The 17,446-nt window shown below is 39.4% G+C and overlaps 2 protein-coding genes across 5 annotated transcripts in view; one reads left to right on the top strand and one right to left on the bottom strand.

The window, feature by feature from the left end:
• The window catches only part of BACH2 (BTB domain and CNC homolog 2), a 304,321-nt gene that overhangs the window by 239,798 nt on the left and 47,077 nt on the right, over positions 1-17,446 (top strand). The window lies entirely within an intron of this gene.
• GJA10 (gap junction protein alpha 10) overlaps positions 13,117-17,446 on the bottom strand; it is a 141,960-nt gene continuing 137,630 nt past the window's right edge. The window contains exon 6 of the transcript XR_008891279.1: positions 13,117-13,649. The gene's annotated coding sequence lies outside the window, so the exon portion shown is untranslated. The remainder of the gene's footprint in view (positions 13,650-17,446) is intronic.

Below are 17,446 nucleotides of genomic sequence, written 5' to 3'. Positions count from 1 at the left end.
TCTGCATAAAAAATTAATACATAGACTCTTGTAGTGTATTTAGTTTTTTAAGTAGATGACAAGCTAGTATTACTTCACCATAAAAGCAGCCAGTCTTCATTAACAAAAATATATAGGCTGACATTCCATTTATCATTGTCTTTAGACTTTAGGCACAAAAAAGCACAAGCAGGGTTTATTTGTGCCTTTTTTGCACCTTTTGGTTTACACATTTTTGCTGATTTTGGGTTGCAATCCACTGATTTTGGCAATGCACATTATATGGACGGGTTTTATGAACTGCGCCTTTTTGTGAAAAGGTGCAAAAAAAAGGCGCAAAACCACTGAAAAGTCTCTAAAACGACACCAGCCAAGACTTAGCTTAGCTTTTTGGTGTATGTGAAGAGAGAAAATTCAGAAAATGTGACCTGCACAAAATGTATCGAATGCTCTGTGACCATTTAATAAATTTGGTGCTCCTACACATTACCAGCACACAAAAAAAGGTGTAGAAAAATGCTTCACTTACCCCTACAATGATAAATGCCAGCCATAGTGTAGTAATGCATTTACAATGTTTAGTGAGATATATATATATATATGTAAATAATAAAGTGTAAAAAGAGGTGAACAAGCTTTTAAATGTCCAATATTGCAGTAAAATTGCCTTGGACTGACAGTCCAGTCTTCTCTTCTGCTGAACTGCAGTAACAGAATGGCTGCTTGTGCATCTGCATCTTCCAGCACTTTTGAAAAAGGCTGCTTGGAACAGTGGAGGGATTCCACTTGATTTCCACCCCCACCCCCATGCACTAGTTGCTAAGCAACAACCTGAACAGATTCTGCCGCTACCTGGCAAATTAAAAAAAAAATTAACCAGAAGGAGCCCCTAATGAATAAACAAGGTAGACAATATTACAGTTGTGGTGGAGCATGTGGGTGCTTACTGAACACTTAAAAGGCCATTTCTTTGAAATGGTAAGTGATGGAAGGGTGATTTCTCTTGGTAATAATTATTGTGTCTGATGTGTTTAGTGATGTTGCTCTCTTCTGTCCTCTACCTCTTATCAGACTACAAAGGATTGGATATATGGGTCTGCATAATAGCTGTAGACTGAAAAATTATAGAATAGTTCTAGGAACTTCTGTGTTGGTTACATCACATTACATCATCGTGTCAAGATTTAACTTTGCTATCGAAATTCTCAAGTATGTCGTCAAGATGGATGGTTATGGTTGTGGAGGAACAAGTGAAATGGTGTTCAGTGTCCCTTTGGTCACACACTTCTTCAGGTCATGAATTTCCGAATGTCCTTTAGGCAATGAACACAAAGTGTTAAATTATCATACTTATACCTCCTCACGTGTTTAATGGAAGAATATCCACATAAGTGATAATTTTTTGGCATACTGAAAGAGAACGATCGAGAGCGATAGATTTTTCTTTCAGTGTTTGATCCTAACACACTATTAGATTGTTCGACCATCACTAATATTCTGTTGCTATAGCATGTTTGTGAAAGTTGAAATCATTCTCCTTAACCCCTTAAAGGGGTACTTCGCCCCTAGACATCTTATCCCCTATCCAAAGGATAAGATGTCTGATCGCAGGGGGCCCGCCACTGGGGACCCCCACAATCCCTCCTGCAGCACCCGCTTGTCATCAGCTCCATGGAGCGAAGATCACAATACAGGGGCCAGAGTATTGTGACATAATGGCCCTCCCATAGGCTTTCATTGAGGGGATGGGGTGTGACATCATGAGTGGGCGGGGCAGTGACATCACGATCTCCACCTGTATCATGAGTCATGAGCACAGAGTAATCTTCGCTCCATGCTGCTGATGACAAGCAAATGCTGTTATCCAACAGCAGCCATCTCAGCATATCGCCCAGGGGAGTCCTGATTTGCCAGTCAATTCTTCATTTCGGGGTCAATCACTGCATTTCCGGGCATATAAGGTCTCTGGTGGCCCGGAAAGTAAAGGTGATTGGTGCTGTCCTAGACATATGGGCGTTATGCAGCAGGAGTGAGGTGGCACTGGGCCACCTCACGATCTCTGTTATTGGTTGGCCATGACGGCCTGCTGGGAGGTGCACCCTCTCTGCAGCTAGTCTGGAGGGCGAGAGCGGGTGCACGGAAGACTGGACTGGCGGCAGGACTCACCGGCAGCGGCGGGAGGATCAGGGCAGCAGCAGGAGACTAGGCCTGTGCGCCTCCTGCTGTTGCATAAGTGCAAATCCCAGCATGCACAGCCAATAGGGCCTGCTTGGATTTGTTGTTATGCAACAGCTGGAAGCACACAACTACAACTCCCAGCATGCCCTTTGGCTCTCTGTGCATTCTGGGAGTTGCAGTTATGGAAGAGCTAGTGGCACTTTTTTCCACTAGCTTTTGCTGAACTACAACTTTATAATCGCGACATGGCCCCCAACATTCATTACAGCCAAATCCTCTCTCCAAAAGCCCAACGGCATGCCTTTACTTCTACGCCCTTATGTGCATCCACAGAGCACTTTACGTCCACATATGGGGTATTTCTGTGCTTGGGAGAAATTGCATTACAAATTTTGTGGAGCTTATTCCCATTTTACCCCTTGTAAAAGTGAAACGTTTTGGGCTACGCCAACATGTTAGTTTTAAAAATGAAAATTTTCATTTTTACAGTCCACTGCTCCAAAAAATTAGTTGGATACCTGTGGTGTACAAATACTCACTTCTCCCCTGATTACATTCCTGGAGGGGTGTAATTTCAAAAATGATGTCACATGTGGGTGGTTTCCACTTTCTGGGCACCATAGAGGTTTTATAAATGTGACATGGCCCCCAAAAACTATTCCAGACAAATTCTCTGTCCAGAAGCCAAATGGCGCGTCTTCCCTACTGAGCCCTACCGTGCTCCCCCTGAACACTTTACGTCCCCATATGGGGTATTTCCGTACTTGGGAGAAATTAGGTTACACATTTTGGTGAGGTGATTTCTCCAATTATTCCCTGTAGAAAAAAATTGGGGTTACACCAGCATTTTATTGTAAAAATTTAAATTTTTCATTTTCATGTCCCACTGTTCCAAAATTGTGTCACACACCTGTGAGGTGTAAATGCTCACTGCACCCCTTTTTACATTCCGTTAACATAACGGGGTTTTTTGGGGGGGGTGGGGGGGGTCTGCTATTTGGGGTTACACCAACATTTTAGTGAAATTTTTTTTCATTTTTTTCATTCCACTATCCCACTTTAATGAAAGTTTGTCAAACACTTGTAGGGTATCACCTATAGGGTTAAGGCTCACTGTACCCCTTGTTATGTTCCTTGAGCGGTGTAGTTTCCCAAATAGTGTGCCATGTGTTTATGTGTTTTTATTTTATTTATTTTTTTTGCTGTTCTGGCACCATGGGAGCTTCCTACATGTGACATGTCCCCCAAAAACCACTTAAGCAAAATGAATTCTCCCACAGCCAAATTTTGCCCTTTCTCTTCTGAGCCTTGTAGTGCACTTGCAGGGCTTTTTCTCCTATTACTTCTTGTGAAAATGAAAAATTTGGGGTAACCAGCATTTTAGTGGAAAACAAAATTCACGTCCCATTTTAACAAAAGTTTGTCAAATGTCTGTGGGGTGTTAAAGCTCACTGTACCCCTTATTATGTTCCTTGAGGGGTGTAGTTTGCCAAATAGTATGCCATGTTTTTTTTTTTTTGCTGTTATGGCACCCTGGAGCTTCCTAAATGCGACATGCCCCCCAAAAACCATGTAAGCATAATTTGCTCTCCAAAAGCCCAATGTCACTCCTTCCATTCTGAGCCCTCTAGTGCACATGCAGAGCGCTTTACATCCACATATGAGATATTTCCATACTCAAGAAAAATTGGGTTACAAATTTTGGGGGGGCTTTTTTTTCCCTTTACCCCTTGTAAAAAATAAACAAAATGGTGCTACAAGAATATGTTTGTGTAAAAAATTTAGATTTTGAGTTTTTTTCTCCAACTTGCTGCTATTCCTGTGAACCATTAAAGAGTTAACATTTTTGAATGCCATTTTGAATACTTTGAGGGGTACAGTTTCTATAATGGGGTAATTTATGGGGGATTTCTTACAGAAAGGCCCCTCAAATCCACTTCAAACTGAACTGGTCCCTGAAAAATTCAGATTTAGAATTTATCGTGAAAATTTGGAAAATGTTGAAGCCCTCTAACTTTTTCAAAAAGTAAAAACATATTAACTTTATTATGCCAACATAAAGTAGACATATTGTATATGGGAATCAATATATAATTTATTTGGCATGTCCATTTTCCTTACAAGCCGAGAGTTTCAAAGTTAGAAAAATGCTATCTTTTTCAGATTTTCATTACATTTAGCATTTTTCACCAAGAAAAGATTCAAGTTTTGCCAAAAATTTACCACTAACATTAAGTAGAATATGTCATGAAAAAATAGTCTCTAATCAGAATGATAAATAAAGGCATCCCAGAGATAAGTAAAAGCGTCCCAGATTTGCGAAAAATAGCTGTGTCCTTAGGGTCAAAATGGGCAGGGTCCTTAAGGTGTTAAATGTGACATCATGTACTTCTATTATTATGTATTGTCCTACGTGTCACAAGAACATCTCATTAGTTCCAGCCTTTAAAGTCTTCCTTGATAGGACATAAGTCATTTCTGTTGCACTGAGAAAAATGACAATTTTCATTAAGACAAACAACTTCTACCTTTTTCTGTTCGCCTGAGACAAAGAGGCTTCTTCAGTTCTTCAATCTCCTGATAGTGTTCATTCTTAGTAAACAACCTTGAAGGTGACAGTGACAACAAGGGGAAGGACAAGTAGCTTAGCAACTTGCTTCCCAGCAGCTTCTCACCCGTCTGACTCCATATCTCCTGGGGAGAAATCCAATCTGAAAAATGATTGAGACAAAGTCTGTTATGCAGTGTGCATATCTCCTCATTGTCAGCACTGGTTCTGTTGACTCATCCTATTAATTCTAGGCAAATTGTATGGCCTTATTCTTCTTTGCTTTCTGCTGCAAAGCTGTGATATGATGATAGGTTCTTTCTATTCTCTTCTAATGCTGTGCAGGATTTTATCATGTGTGACTTTTAAATCATCCCTAATGCTGATCCGTTCCTCATTTTTCACAAATTGCATGCTTTTTAGCTGGTGTACATCAGAAGACTGTGTCATTTTTTTTTTTTTTTGTGAGGACAAGCATGTATTATTGTTAGGTTTTGATCAATTTAACGCAGAGATTCTGTATATCACCTTTTTTTTCTAGTAAACAGACAAATCAAACACATATGTTTCTTGACATTTACATGGTTGTGTCTGGATGACCTTAGATAATGAAATTTCATTGGATAGAAAAGATCATTACCAGATTGATCTGATTTATGTTTCACAATAGTTCTTCTTACAGGACTAGGGCAACACTGTTTTCAAGCAGGGTTGTCTATCAAGGCAATCCGTCAATAAAAAGAAAATGACCTATTGCTTTCACCACATTTTTAGAATGAACATACTCTATATTTAAATTCACTTTTCAGCAGTTACCTCATTTACATCATAGGCAGGATAAAAATGTAAAGTGAAACACATATAACCAATCTACCATTCACAATAGGTAATGGTCAGAGCTCCCATCCTCCCCCTCCCTGCTTACTCACCTCTACACAGAGAATGCCCTTAGCATTCTCCCATAAAATAGGACAACTCCAGACTTCAGATTATGCTAAGGTCTAAAATAATTACTAATGTCTGGCTTTAATTATTAAAAAAAAAACTGTGATACAATACAAAAAAAAAACTGCCAATGTTTATCTTTTTATTTCTCCAATTTACTTATCTTAACTTAGGATTTGTTACTATTTTGTGTCTCCATGGTAACAGACAACAAATCCACCTCTGTAGTCTGATCCTGCAGTCATTTTCCTTCAGAAGGGAATATGACTGCAGGATTAAGGATAGGTTCACACTGCGGAATCCCCGGGCAGGAAATTTCCACCCGGAGATTCCGTGTGCGGCCAGCGCCGACTGATTCAGTCAGTGCTAGGACCGTGCGGACACTGCAGTCTCCAATAGACTGCAATGTGTTCCGTGAGTATTTCCGCCTGAAGAATGAGCCACGCCATTCTTCAGGCAGAAATCTTCAAGTGGATTTTCCATTCACAAATTCCGCTTCACAAATTCCAAAGTGTAAATTTGTGAACGGAAACCCATTCACTATAATATACATTTTAGTAAGCGGAATTTCTGCCTGCAATTTCAAAGTGGAATTGCAGGCGGAAATGCCATAGTGTGAAGCTAGCCTAAAGTGGTATTCCAGGATTTTTTTTATCTGACTATGCTACAGGGGCTGTAAAGTTAGTGTAATATAGTGTCTGTACCTGTGTGTGACGGTGTCCTCACAATTCTTGCGTGATTTTCACCCCAAATATAAAAAAAAGGGGGGGGGAGCTCAACGCATATACAGTAGTAAGAAAGCCTAAACCGAGGATACTGTGTTGCACCTACCCTTGTGCCAAAAGGATAATTTAGTAAAACAGAAAAAGATGCAGTCCTACTAGGTATAGGGGAAATTAATCTTATCTGAACATACTTTGTGTGAACCCAAAAAGAGTGTAACGCTTGAAATGTGTGAGCTTTTCTTGTGCTTTGTCTGGTTGCCCAATAGAATAGTGCTGTTTTTATGCCAGATTTTTTTTCTTTTGGAATACTGCTTCTGCTGGATAGTCCAGTTGTATACATTGAGGATTTATACACTAACATTTTCCACAGAGACATACTTGGGGATGACCTGTTCTCTTTGATGATTTCCTTACTTGGTACCGTCTGCTTACACTGATTGTAGAAAAAGGAGAAATAAATGTATTTTTTTTTTCATTTAAACTATTATCAAGTAACTGGCTACATAGTATATAAAGATAAAAAAGAGAGAGTCCATCAAGGTCAACCCTTTTCCCTTTTGTGTTGACCCCGAGGAAGGCAATTGGTTGTATTGTTTATAGATTTAGTACATTTGTTGTGGAAGTTTGTGTGGTGTGTTAGTGTCCACACAAACTAAGTAAAATATACTTTCTCGGAAAACAGCAAGTCCCTATTACCGTATGTCAAATTGAGATAATAGTGTTTCAATAATTAGAAAAACTTTGTTAGGCTTTTGTCACACACTGCAGTTTTAAGCCAGAGCCATAAGTGGATTCACATCATATTGTAGCTACATGTTCATACTTTTCAGTAGTCACAATGGCACATGTTTTTGTGCCATTTAACTCATAGGTTTTCTGAAAGAATACAGCAGACTCGAAATCTGTACTCATAAGTACTCATTAGTAGAGAGCATCTAACACCACTGCCTCCCTCACGTCTGTTAGTACAACCAGTAGAGGAGGGGAAGATGCTCCCCTTATGGCTGCACTCATAACTATGAGTCTGCCCTATTCTTCAGCCCCCCCCCCATCCCCATTAGCCTATCAGCTCTGTTATTTTTTTTTTTACTACTAGAAGTATGTGGACCTGTATATGTAATATGCATTCCCTACATACTACAGTTTATTATGCTGACAGCATTATTTAAAAAAAATAAATAAATAATGTATCCAGGAAAAAAAATGTTCTACAATGAGGACATTCTGAGTGTGCTGTTAACAGCTCAGCACTTCCACTCAGCCAGGGTGACTTTGTCTATGTATATTTTTTCATTCCATAAAATTCCACTAATAGCTTTTCATAACTCTCCCTCTTTGCAGCCACTTCAGAATTATTTCTCATTTGGATACTTGCCTCCGACAAAACCTATTAAACATATCACCATAAATTGTGATGCAAACATTCAAAGGGCACAGCGGCTAGTATATGACAGTGCTTTTATTTTATAGCAGTGATCATATATCCTGTTAACATTGACTCAACTTGTAAATTAGTTTTTTATGTGTAACCTTATTTTGCTAAGGAAATTGAAGGGTGTGTATAACAAGCTACCATCAAACAGGTTGCCCATTCCTAGTACATACTTGTTCTACATATTTTTTAAAATCTTTTAGTGAAACCCCACAGTAATCAATTTTTTTTCATCCAGTGACATTAACCAGGAAACTTTGGGATTAAGGTTTCTCCTTGAGGAGAATGCCAACAGGCATGTGGAAACCAGTCATGCTTAATGGTTAAAGGAATACTCCAGCGCTGGTTTTCTTTATCCTATTGTGCCTGGGCTGCAAAAAAAAAAAAAGAACTCACCTTCCTCCGTTTTCCCGTTGTGCCACTATCGGTTTTTGCAGCCGGGGCGTGATAGGATAAAGAAAACCAGCTCTCTGGTGCCATCTGTTGGGAGCATCTCTGCAAGTCAGTTCTTAACACCTTTAAAAAGACTTAGAACATGCCCAGAGCATTAGCATCTCTCTCTAAATTACCCATCAGGGGACAGATTTTGTGGGGTTTGAGAGCAAGATCTCCCTTTTCCATTTTAACAGTGAAGCACATGCCTTTTGGCACTTTCTTCAAGAAGAATCCTTACCCCCTCAGTCTCAAGACAAAGGCTGCTCTGCTATCTATCTACCACCCTCCTCTGTTTTGACAAAGAACAGGAACTTTTCTTTTTGGAGAGATCCTGGTTTGCTTTTTAATCCCTGTTAATGTTCTATGGTTTCTTAAAGGGGTACCCCCGCACTTAGACATCTTATCCCCTATCCAAAGGATAGGGGATTAGATGCCTGATCGCGGGGGTCCCACCGCTGGGGACCCCCGTGAACTTGCATGCCGTACCCCATTAAAATCAGTCCCCGGAGCATGTTCGCTCCGGATCTGGTTACTGTCGATAACGGGGCCGGAGCATAGTGACATCATGGCTCTGCCCCGTGTGACGTCACGCTCCGTCTCCGCCCCCTCAACGCCAACCTATGGGAGGGGGCATGACAGCTGTCACAATGCTCCGGCCCCGTGATCGACAGTAATCAGACCCAGAGCGAACATTCTCCGGGGACTGATTTTAACGTGGGACCCCCGTGATCAGGCATCTTATCCCCTATCCTTTGGATAGGGGATAAGATGTCTAAGTGCCGGAGTACCCCTTTAAAGAAGTCAAGCATTTACTTGTAGGGATGCTATCTCCAATAGATGGCACCAGAGCTCTTTCCATTCTGGAAGAAAGCTACTTTGCATTTCCCAGGAAATGACACTTTATCGAGTATGTGCTTATACTTGTACACATTTCTCAATGCAAGCCCGCCTCAGAAAGGGAACTATTTTCAATTTACATTCTAGAAATAGCTTTAGTACTCTATTTAGCCCATTCAGTGTTCCCAAGTGTATGAGACAGTCCAAAACACGGCATTCACAACCAGCAGCAATACAGGCAAAAAGCAGGTGTCTGGACAGTGTGTGTGAGTTTGTAATGAACGTCTTTGGATGTTGTCTGTGTTACCGTATAAGTCCTCTTCTGGCTACACACTGCAAGCTTGCATTTTGCACGAGCATAAGTTGTTGACAGAAGCTAAATTAATTCCAAACTTTTGGCATGGCGTGCCTCATTCCTTCATGTATGTCTGGGGTGCCAAGCAATCAGAGTCTTGGAAATAGATGCTACAGAGGTTATTTAAATTCTGGTTCTAGAGCATCACATGGACATGACATCATTCTTGTTTTTAGTCTGGCAGTGTCTGAAAGATGGCAGCATGAGTATAGTGCTTGCAACAAACTCTAGCAATTGCATATAAAACAGAAAATACATATACAAATCATTGTAACCAATGACAATAGCTTAGGGATCTTTAGATAATTTTGCCCATTCATAAACTCTGATATGCTATAACATTAAATTTACAGACAGGTTGAGTGAATATCTGGGATATTTTAGGCAACAAGTCCCAGTCAATTCTTGAAGTCTATGGGTGGAATTTATCATTGTGTGTAGACTATATTTTTTCCTTAAATTTGTGTCAAAATTTTCAAGTAAATGATTTTCTTATAATTGTGTAGGTACATTCATGGCCATAAATGTTGGCACCCCTCAAATTTTTCAAGAAAATGAAGTATTTCTCACAGAAAAGGATTGCAGTAACACATGTTTTGCTATACACATGTTTATTCCCTTTGTGTGTACTGGAACTAAACCAAAAAAGGGAAGAAAAAAAGCAAATTGGACATAATGTCACACCAAACTCCAAAAATGGGCTGGACAAAATTATTGGAACCCTTTCAAAATTGTGGAAAAATATGATTGTTTAAAGCATGTGATGCTCCTTCAAACTCACCTGGGGCAAGTAACAGGTGTGGGAAATATAAAAATCACACCTGAAAGCAGATAAAAAGGAGAGAAGTTCACTTAGTCTTTGCATTGTGTGTCTGTGTGTGCCGCACTAAGCATGGACAACAGAAAGAGGAGAAGAGAACTGTCTAAAGACTTGAGAACCAAAATTGTGGAAAAATTTCGACAATCTCAAGGTTAAAAGACCATCTCCAGAGATCTAGATTTGCCTTTGTCCACACTGCGCAACATTATCAAGAAGTTTGCAACCCATGGCACTGTAGCTAATCTCTCTGGACGTGCATGGAAGAGGAAAATTGATGAAAGGTGTAAACGCAGGATAGTCCGGATGGTGGATAAGCAGCCCCAAACAGGTTCCAAAGATATTCAAGCTGTCCTGCAGGCTCATGGAGCATCAGTGTCAGCGTGAACTATCCGTCAACATTTAAATGAAATGAAACGCTATGGCAGGAGACCCAGGAGGACCCCACTGAGACATAAAAAAGCAAGACTACATTTTGCCAAAATTAACTTGAGTAAGCCAAAATCCTTCTGGGAAACATCTTGTGGGCAGATTAGACCAAAATAGAGCTGTTTACTGAAAATGGAATGAGGCCTACAAATAATAGAACACAGTACCTACAGTAAAATATGGTGGAGGATCAATGATGTTTTTGGGTTGTATTGCTGCCTCTGGCACTGGGTGCTGTGAATGTGTGCAAGGCATCATCAAATCTGATGATTACCAACAGATTTTAGGTCACACTGTACAGCCTAGTGTCAGAAAGCTGGGTTTGGGTCCAAGATCTTAGGTCTTTCAGCAGGACAATGATATGTCAAAAAGCACCCAGAAATGGATGGCAAAAAAGCGCTGGAGAGTTCTGAAGTGGCCAGAAATGAGTCCAGATCTAAATCCCATAGAACACCTGGGGAGAGATCTTCCAATAAGAGAGACCTGGAGCAGTTTGCAAAGGAAGAGTGGTCCAACATTCCGTCTGAGAGGTGTAAGAAGCTTATTGATGGTTATAGGAAGTGACTGATTTCAGTAATTTTTTCCAAAAGGTGTGCAACCAAATATTGAGTTAAGGGTGCCAATAATTTTGTCCAGCCCATTTTTGGAGTTTGGTGTGACATTATGTCCAATTAGCTTTTTTTTACTCCATTTTTTGGTTTAGTTCCATACACACAAAGGGAATAAACATGTGTATAGCACAACATGTGTTGCTGCAATCCTTTTCTGTGAGAAATAATTAGTTTTCTTGAAAAACGTAAGGGGTGCCAACATTTACGGCCATGACTGTATGTCAAAATCAAGTGGTTTTTCCACAGTAGTCATGAAATTATAATGTGCGACTTTTGGTGAAAAGTCACATATTTTGTTGCAAAGCCTTTAATTTGTCGCAAATCTATACCAGCCCTAACCTAGCTTACAAAACTGGATGTGGGAAGAATTTATTAAAAGTCTCACATTTTGGCACACTGGTTAAAAAGTCGCAGCAGAGTAACCTAACCATACAAAGTGGTGTCTTGAAAGTCATTTTGGAAAAAAAAGTGCACTAGCACTATGTTTATCACTTGCTATACAACTATTTAATACATTTGCCACCACCCAACATGAAGGCAAAAAAAAAGAGTTCACCCACAGCAACATTGATAAATCCCCCAATGTGTTGGAAAGAGTAAACATGGGCAAGCATAAGAAGCCAAGCAACTTTGACAAACAGCAAATTGTAGTAGCTAGTCAACGGGATCAGATTATCTCTAGATCAATGAGGCTTGTGGAGGGTTTATGCAGTAGTTAGTACCTACCAAAATGGGTCCAAGGCAGGAGAGGTGGTGAAGGTGTGAACATGGTTAACCAAGGCTCACTGATACTACTGTACTACTTCTGTACAGGCTAAGGTGTCAGAATTTACAGTGCTTTGCAGATTGCTGCCAAAGTGTGTCCATGCTGCCAGTCTCTGAAACCATGCAGCAGTAGAAGAAGGTGGCCCGGTCTGATGAATGGCCTTTGTTTTGTGAGTGGGTGGGGGCCTTTGTGTTGCTTACCTGGGAAGAGATGACACCAGGATGCACTATGGTAAGCAGATAAGCCAGTGGAGATAGTGTGTTGCTTTGGGTAATATGCTGCTGAGAAACTTTGAGTCCTGACATTTTGAGTAAATATTACTTTGTCACATTCCACCTACATTGTTGCTAACAAAGTACATGTCATGTGTATTTGTGCATTTATTATCTAATAGCCCCTTCAATTTCTTTCTTCAGTTTAATGATACAGGCTCTACCTTCGAAACATTTTTTGGGATTAGTTAAAGATATATGACAAATCATTTAAGATGTTGCCTTCCGAAATCTTAATAGAAAATTTGCTGGAAAAGCCCCAACCACATAACCTAACAGATTCAAAGGATCTGTTGCAAACATTTTGGTGCTATATACCACATGTCACTGTCAGAGTTCTTGTTCAGTCAAAGCCTCAGTGACTTGGGATTTTTTTGGTGACTTGAGAGGGGCTTACACAATATTAGAAAGGTGTTTTTTTTTCATCAAATAGTTAAGCTGTGTATAACTATAAAAAAATACAAGTGGTTTAATTTCATTCTAGTAGAAAGATGCTATAAAAGCAATTTCTTGATGAAGAGTGCAGAAATAAAGTGGCGCTTCAAGGTGAAAATTATAGGAAGTAAATGCATGATATTGATATTGAGCATAGTGATAACAAAGGCATTGGTGCATTTTCACACTTCATAGAACACTGGAAGGAATTTCTGTTTAAAACAGGATGCTAGGAACAGTGAACATGCCAGTATTGCAAAGACAGAGGTTATTTATCAGTCTACAAGCTAGCATATTATAATATGCACTATGAAGAAGAAGCTCGAGATTGAAATCTATAGCCAGACAGAATTCATCTCACATTTATTAGGTAAGCTGGCTTTCATTCAGATGGTGAAGTTATATCTCCTCTGTGTAGAATTCCTCTGGGGCTACGGAGGTTAAAGAACAATGGCAAGTGAATGCTGAATCTCAGCATTTGAATTTTAATGATCAGTAGCTTGCATGTAGAGTAGGTTTCAAAGTATTTCCTGCGGCGTGAGGAGTCCTTTAATGGCCCATGTGCATAAAAAAATCAGGAGTTGTCTTATATTAGAATGTAACAAACAGAAATGTGAACAACGTAACAACAATGAGTGAACATTTCTGGGAATAACCTAAGGTAATAGTAATAATGTCATTCTAAATAAAATAAGAAGTATATGTAGCATTTTGTGTACTCTGTGAATTATGGGTAAATGTGATAGAAAGACTGAATCTTAAAAAATCACTCTTAGCTTTCTATGACCAGATCTTATGGGTCTTATGGGTTTACACAAGGTGTTTCTGTTGTGTTTGCCTTAACTTTTCATTATTTTGTTCTTCATTCCATATGAACATGTGATCCTAAAGAGTGAGAAGAAAAGTTTAGTTAGTTTTGTCTACAGATCTGCAACAACTAAATACCTTTACAATAAGAAAATAGAAGAATTTTTTCATGGTAGTTTTGATCCACAAATACTGCTACTGTCGCCCCCCCCCCCCCCCTCCCCTCCCCCCATTGTCTGCACGAGACACTGTTTCTTATAAAAAAATATGTTGCAGTATCTTGTAATACCTTTTTTATTGGACTAACAGAATTTTGTAGAGACAAGCTTTCGGGATTCCTCCCTCTATCAAGTCCAAAGCAAATCGACTTGATAAAGGCAGGAATCCCGAAAGCTTGTCTCTACAAAATTCTGTTAGTCCAATAAAAATAGGTATTACAACATACTGAAACATATTTTGATTTGCATCTGCATCACTGGACTAATACGGCTACTCAAATTTACTACATAGAAAAAATAGATATACTGTCTAGTCTAACAATTACAATGTCTAAATTAAGTGTATCATGCTGTTTGTTAAATCTGTCCTATTCTTAGACTGTCTAATCTAAGTTTAGACCAACTGTTAGTTGGCTTAAACTGCACTAAAATCTTGCCCCAGCAGTCCTTTCTGACATACAGTGTGGAGTCTAAAACCACGTTCATTTTACCAAGGCCATGTCCCTTTTATTGAACACTGGAGACAAGTGTCTAAAAAGTATCAAATTCATAATATATGTGGCACAAATGATAAAATTTTTTGATGCAAATAATACCAGGATTCTGGTACATTTGCAATAGGAAATCTGCCCCAATGCTGTAGTTTCCCAAAAGATTTTTTTCAACATGACCTAACAGAGAACATTAACCCCTTAAGGACCAGGCCATTTTACACCTTAAGGACCAAAGCGTTTTTTGCAAATCTGACCACTGTCACTTTAAACATTAATAACTCTGGAATGCTTTTAGTTATCATTCTGATTCCGAGATTGTTTTTTCGTGACATATTCTACTTTAACTTAGTGGTAAATTTTTATGGTAACTTGCATCCTTTCTTGGTGAAAAATCCCCAAATTTGATGAAAAAAATGAAAATTTTGCATTTTTCTAACTTTGAAGCTCCCTGCTTGTAAGGGAAATGGATATTCAAAATATTTTTTTTTGGGTTCACATATGCAATATGTCTACTTTATGTTTGCATCATAACATTTATGAGTTTTTACTTTTGGAAGACACCAGAGGGCTTCAAAGTTCAGCAACAATTTTGAAATTTTTCACAAAATTTTCAAACTCACTATTTTTCAGGGACCAGTTCAGTTTTGAAGTGTATTTGAAGGGTCTTCATATTAGAAATACCCCATAAAAGACCCCATTATAAAAACTACACCCCCCAAAGTATTCAAAATGACATTCAGTAAGTGTATTAACCCTTTAGGTGTTTCACAGGAATAGCAGCAAAGTGAAGGAGAAAATTCAAAATCTTCATTTTTTACACTCGCATGTTCTTGTAGACCCAATTTTTGAATTTTTGCAAGGGGTAAAAAGGAGAAAATTTTTTACTTGCATTTGAAACCCAATTTCTCTTGAGTAAGCACATACCTCATATGTCTATGTAAAATGTTCGGCGGGCGCAGTAGAGGGCTCAGAAGGGAAGGAGCGACAAATGATTTTTGGGGGGCATGTCACCTTTAGGAAGCCCCTATGGTGCCAGGACAGCAAAAAAAAAACACATGGCATACCATTTTGGAAACTAGACCCCTCAGGGAACGTAACAAGGGGTAAAGTGAACCTTAATACCCCACAGGTGATTCACCACTTTTGCATATGTAAAAAAAAAAATGTTTTTACCTAAAATGCTTGGTTTCCCAAAAAATTTACATTTTTAAAAAGGGTAATAGCAGAAAATACCCCCCAAAATTTGAAGCCCAATTTCTCCCGATACAGAAAACACCCCATATGGGTGTGAAAATTGCTCTGCTGGCGCACTACAGGTCTCGGAAGTGAAGGAGTTACATTTGGCTTTTTGAAAGCAAATTTTGCTCTGGGGGGATGCCGCATTTAGGAAGCTCCTATGGTGCCAGGACAGCAAAAAAAAAAACACACGGCATACCATTTTGGAAACTAGACCCCTCGGGGAACGTAACAAGGGGTAACATGAACCTTAATACCCTACAGGTGTTTCACGACTTTTGCATATGTAAAAAAAAAAATTTTTTACCTAAAATGCTTGGTTTCCCAAAATTTTTAAATTTTTAAAAAGCGTAATAGCAGAAAATACCCCCCAATATTTAAAGCCCAATTTCTCCCGATTAAGAAAACACCCCATATGGGGGTGAAAAGTGCTCGACTGGCGCACTACAGGTCTCAGAAGAGAAGGAGTCACATTTGGCTTTTTGAAAGCAAATTTTGCTCTGGGGGCATGCCGCATTTAGGAAGCCCCTGTGGTGCCAGGACAGCAAAAAAAAAAAACACACGGCATACCATTTTGGAAACTAGACCCCTTGGGAACGTAACAAGGGGTAAAGTGAACCTTAATACCCCACAGGGGTTTCACGACTTTTACATATGTAAAAAAAAAATTACCTAAAATGCTTGGTTTACCAAAAATGTCAAATTTTTACAAAGGGTTAAAGCAGAAAATATCCCCCAAAATTTGAAGCCCAATTTCTCCCGATTCAGAAAACACCCCATATGGGGGTGAAAAGTGCTCTGCTGGCGCACTACAGGTCTCAGAAGAAGAGTAGTCACATTTGGCTTTTTGGAAGCAAATTTTGCTCTGAGGGCATGCCGCATTTAGGAAGCCCCTATGATGCCAGGACAGCAGAAAAAAAAACACATGGCATTACATTTTTGAAACTAGACCCCTCGTGGAACGTAACAGTGTTACAGTGGGTACTTACACCTCACAGGTTTTTTGAACAGTGGGCCGTAAAAGTGAAAAATTTTATTTTTTTTTGTTACCCCAAATGTTTCATTTTCACATTGGGTAATAGGGCAAAAGGCCCCCAAAATTTGTAGAACAACTTCGTCTGAGGAAAAAAAATACCCCATATGTGGATGTAAATTGCTCTGTGGACGCACTACAATGCTCAGAATAGAAGGAGTGAAATTTTGTTGAAATTGAAGTCGGGAGTCATGTGTATTTATAAAGCCCCATACAGAAAAAAAAAAAATCCACATGTGACACCATTTTAGAAACAACACCCCTCAATGAACGTAACAAGGGGTACAGTGGGAAATAACACCTCACAGGTTTTTTGAAAAATGGGCCATAAATTGAAAAATTAGATTTTTTTACACTAAAATGCAAGGGGTAATATGAGATATTGGGTTACAAATTTTTGAGGGCTTTTTCTCCTGACTATAAAAATACATCCACATATGGGGTAACGTGCTGGGCAGGCGCACAACAAGGCTCAGAAGTCATAGAGGTCAGTTTGTATTTGTGGCCTATGGCATATCAGTAGCTGACGGTTACATACATTCCGAGGAAAATACAAAAATGAAACACCCACATGTGACACCATTACAGAAAGTACCCACCCTGAGGAATGGGTATAGGGGTAAAGAGGACATTTTGAACGCACAGGTGTTTCCTAAATTTATTTTCCAGGAATGGATGAAGTGTACTATGGGGGAAAGAAAATTGCAATTTTAGAACTGATATGCCAATTATTTTCCCAGAATGATGACCCAGAGTACAGCCAAAAGTAAAATGGATGCCCGCCCCAAACCCTATACTCTGAATCATCATTCTGGGAAGGGGATGTGTGGGGCCATCCCTATTCTGTTACCTCAAATGCGCAACCCGCTCAGGTGGGGAGAGAGAGCGTTGCAC

This window comes from Hyla sarda, chromosome 3 (genome assembly GCF_029499605.1).
Source record: "Hyla sarda isolate aHylSar1 chromosome 3, aHylSar1.hap1, whole genome shotgun sequence".
In the NCBI taxonomy this organism is placed as follows: Eukaryota; Metazoa; Chordata; class Amphibia; order Anura; family Hylidae; genus Hyla; species Hyla sarda.
Note: the sequence above shows the minus strand (reverse complement) of the source record. Positions and strands in the feature narration are given on the sequence as shown.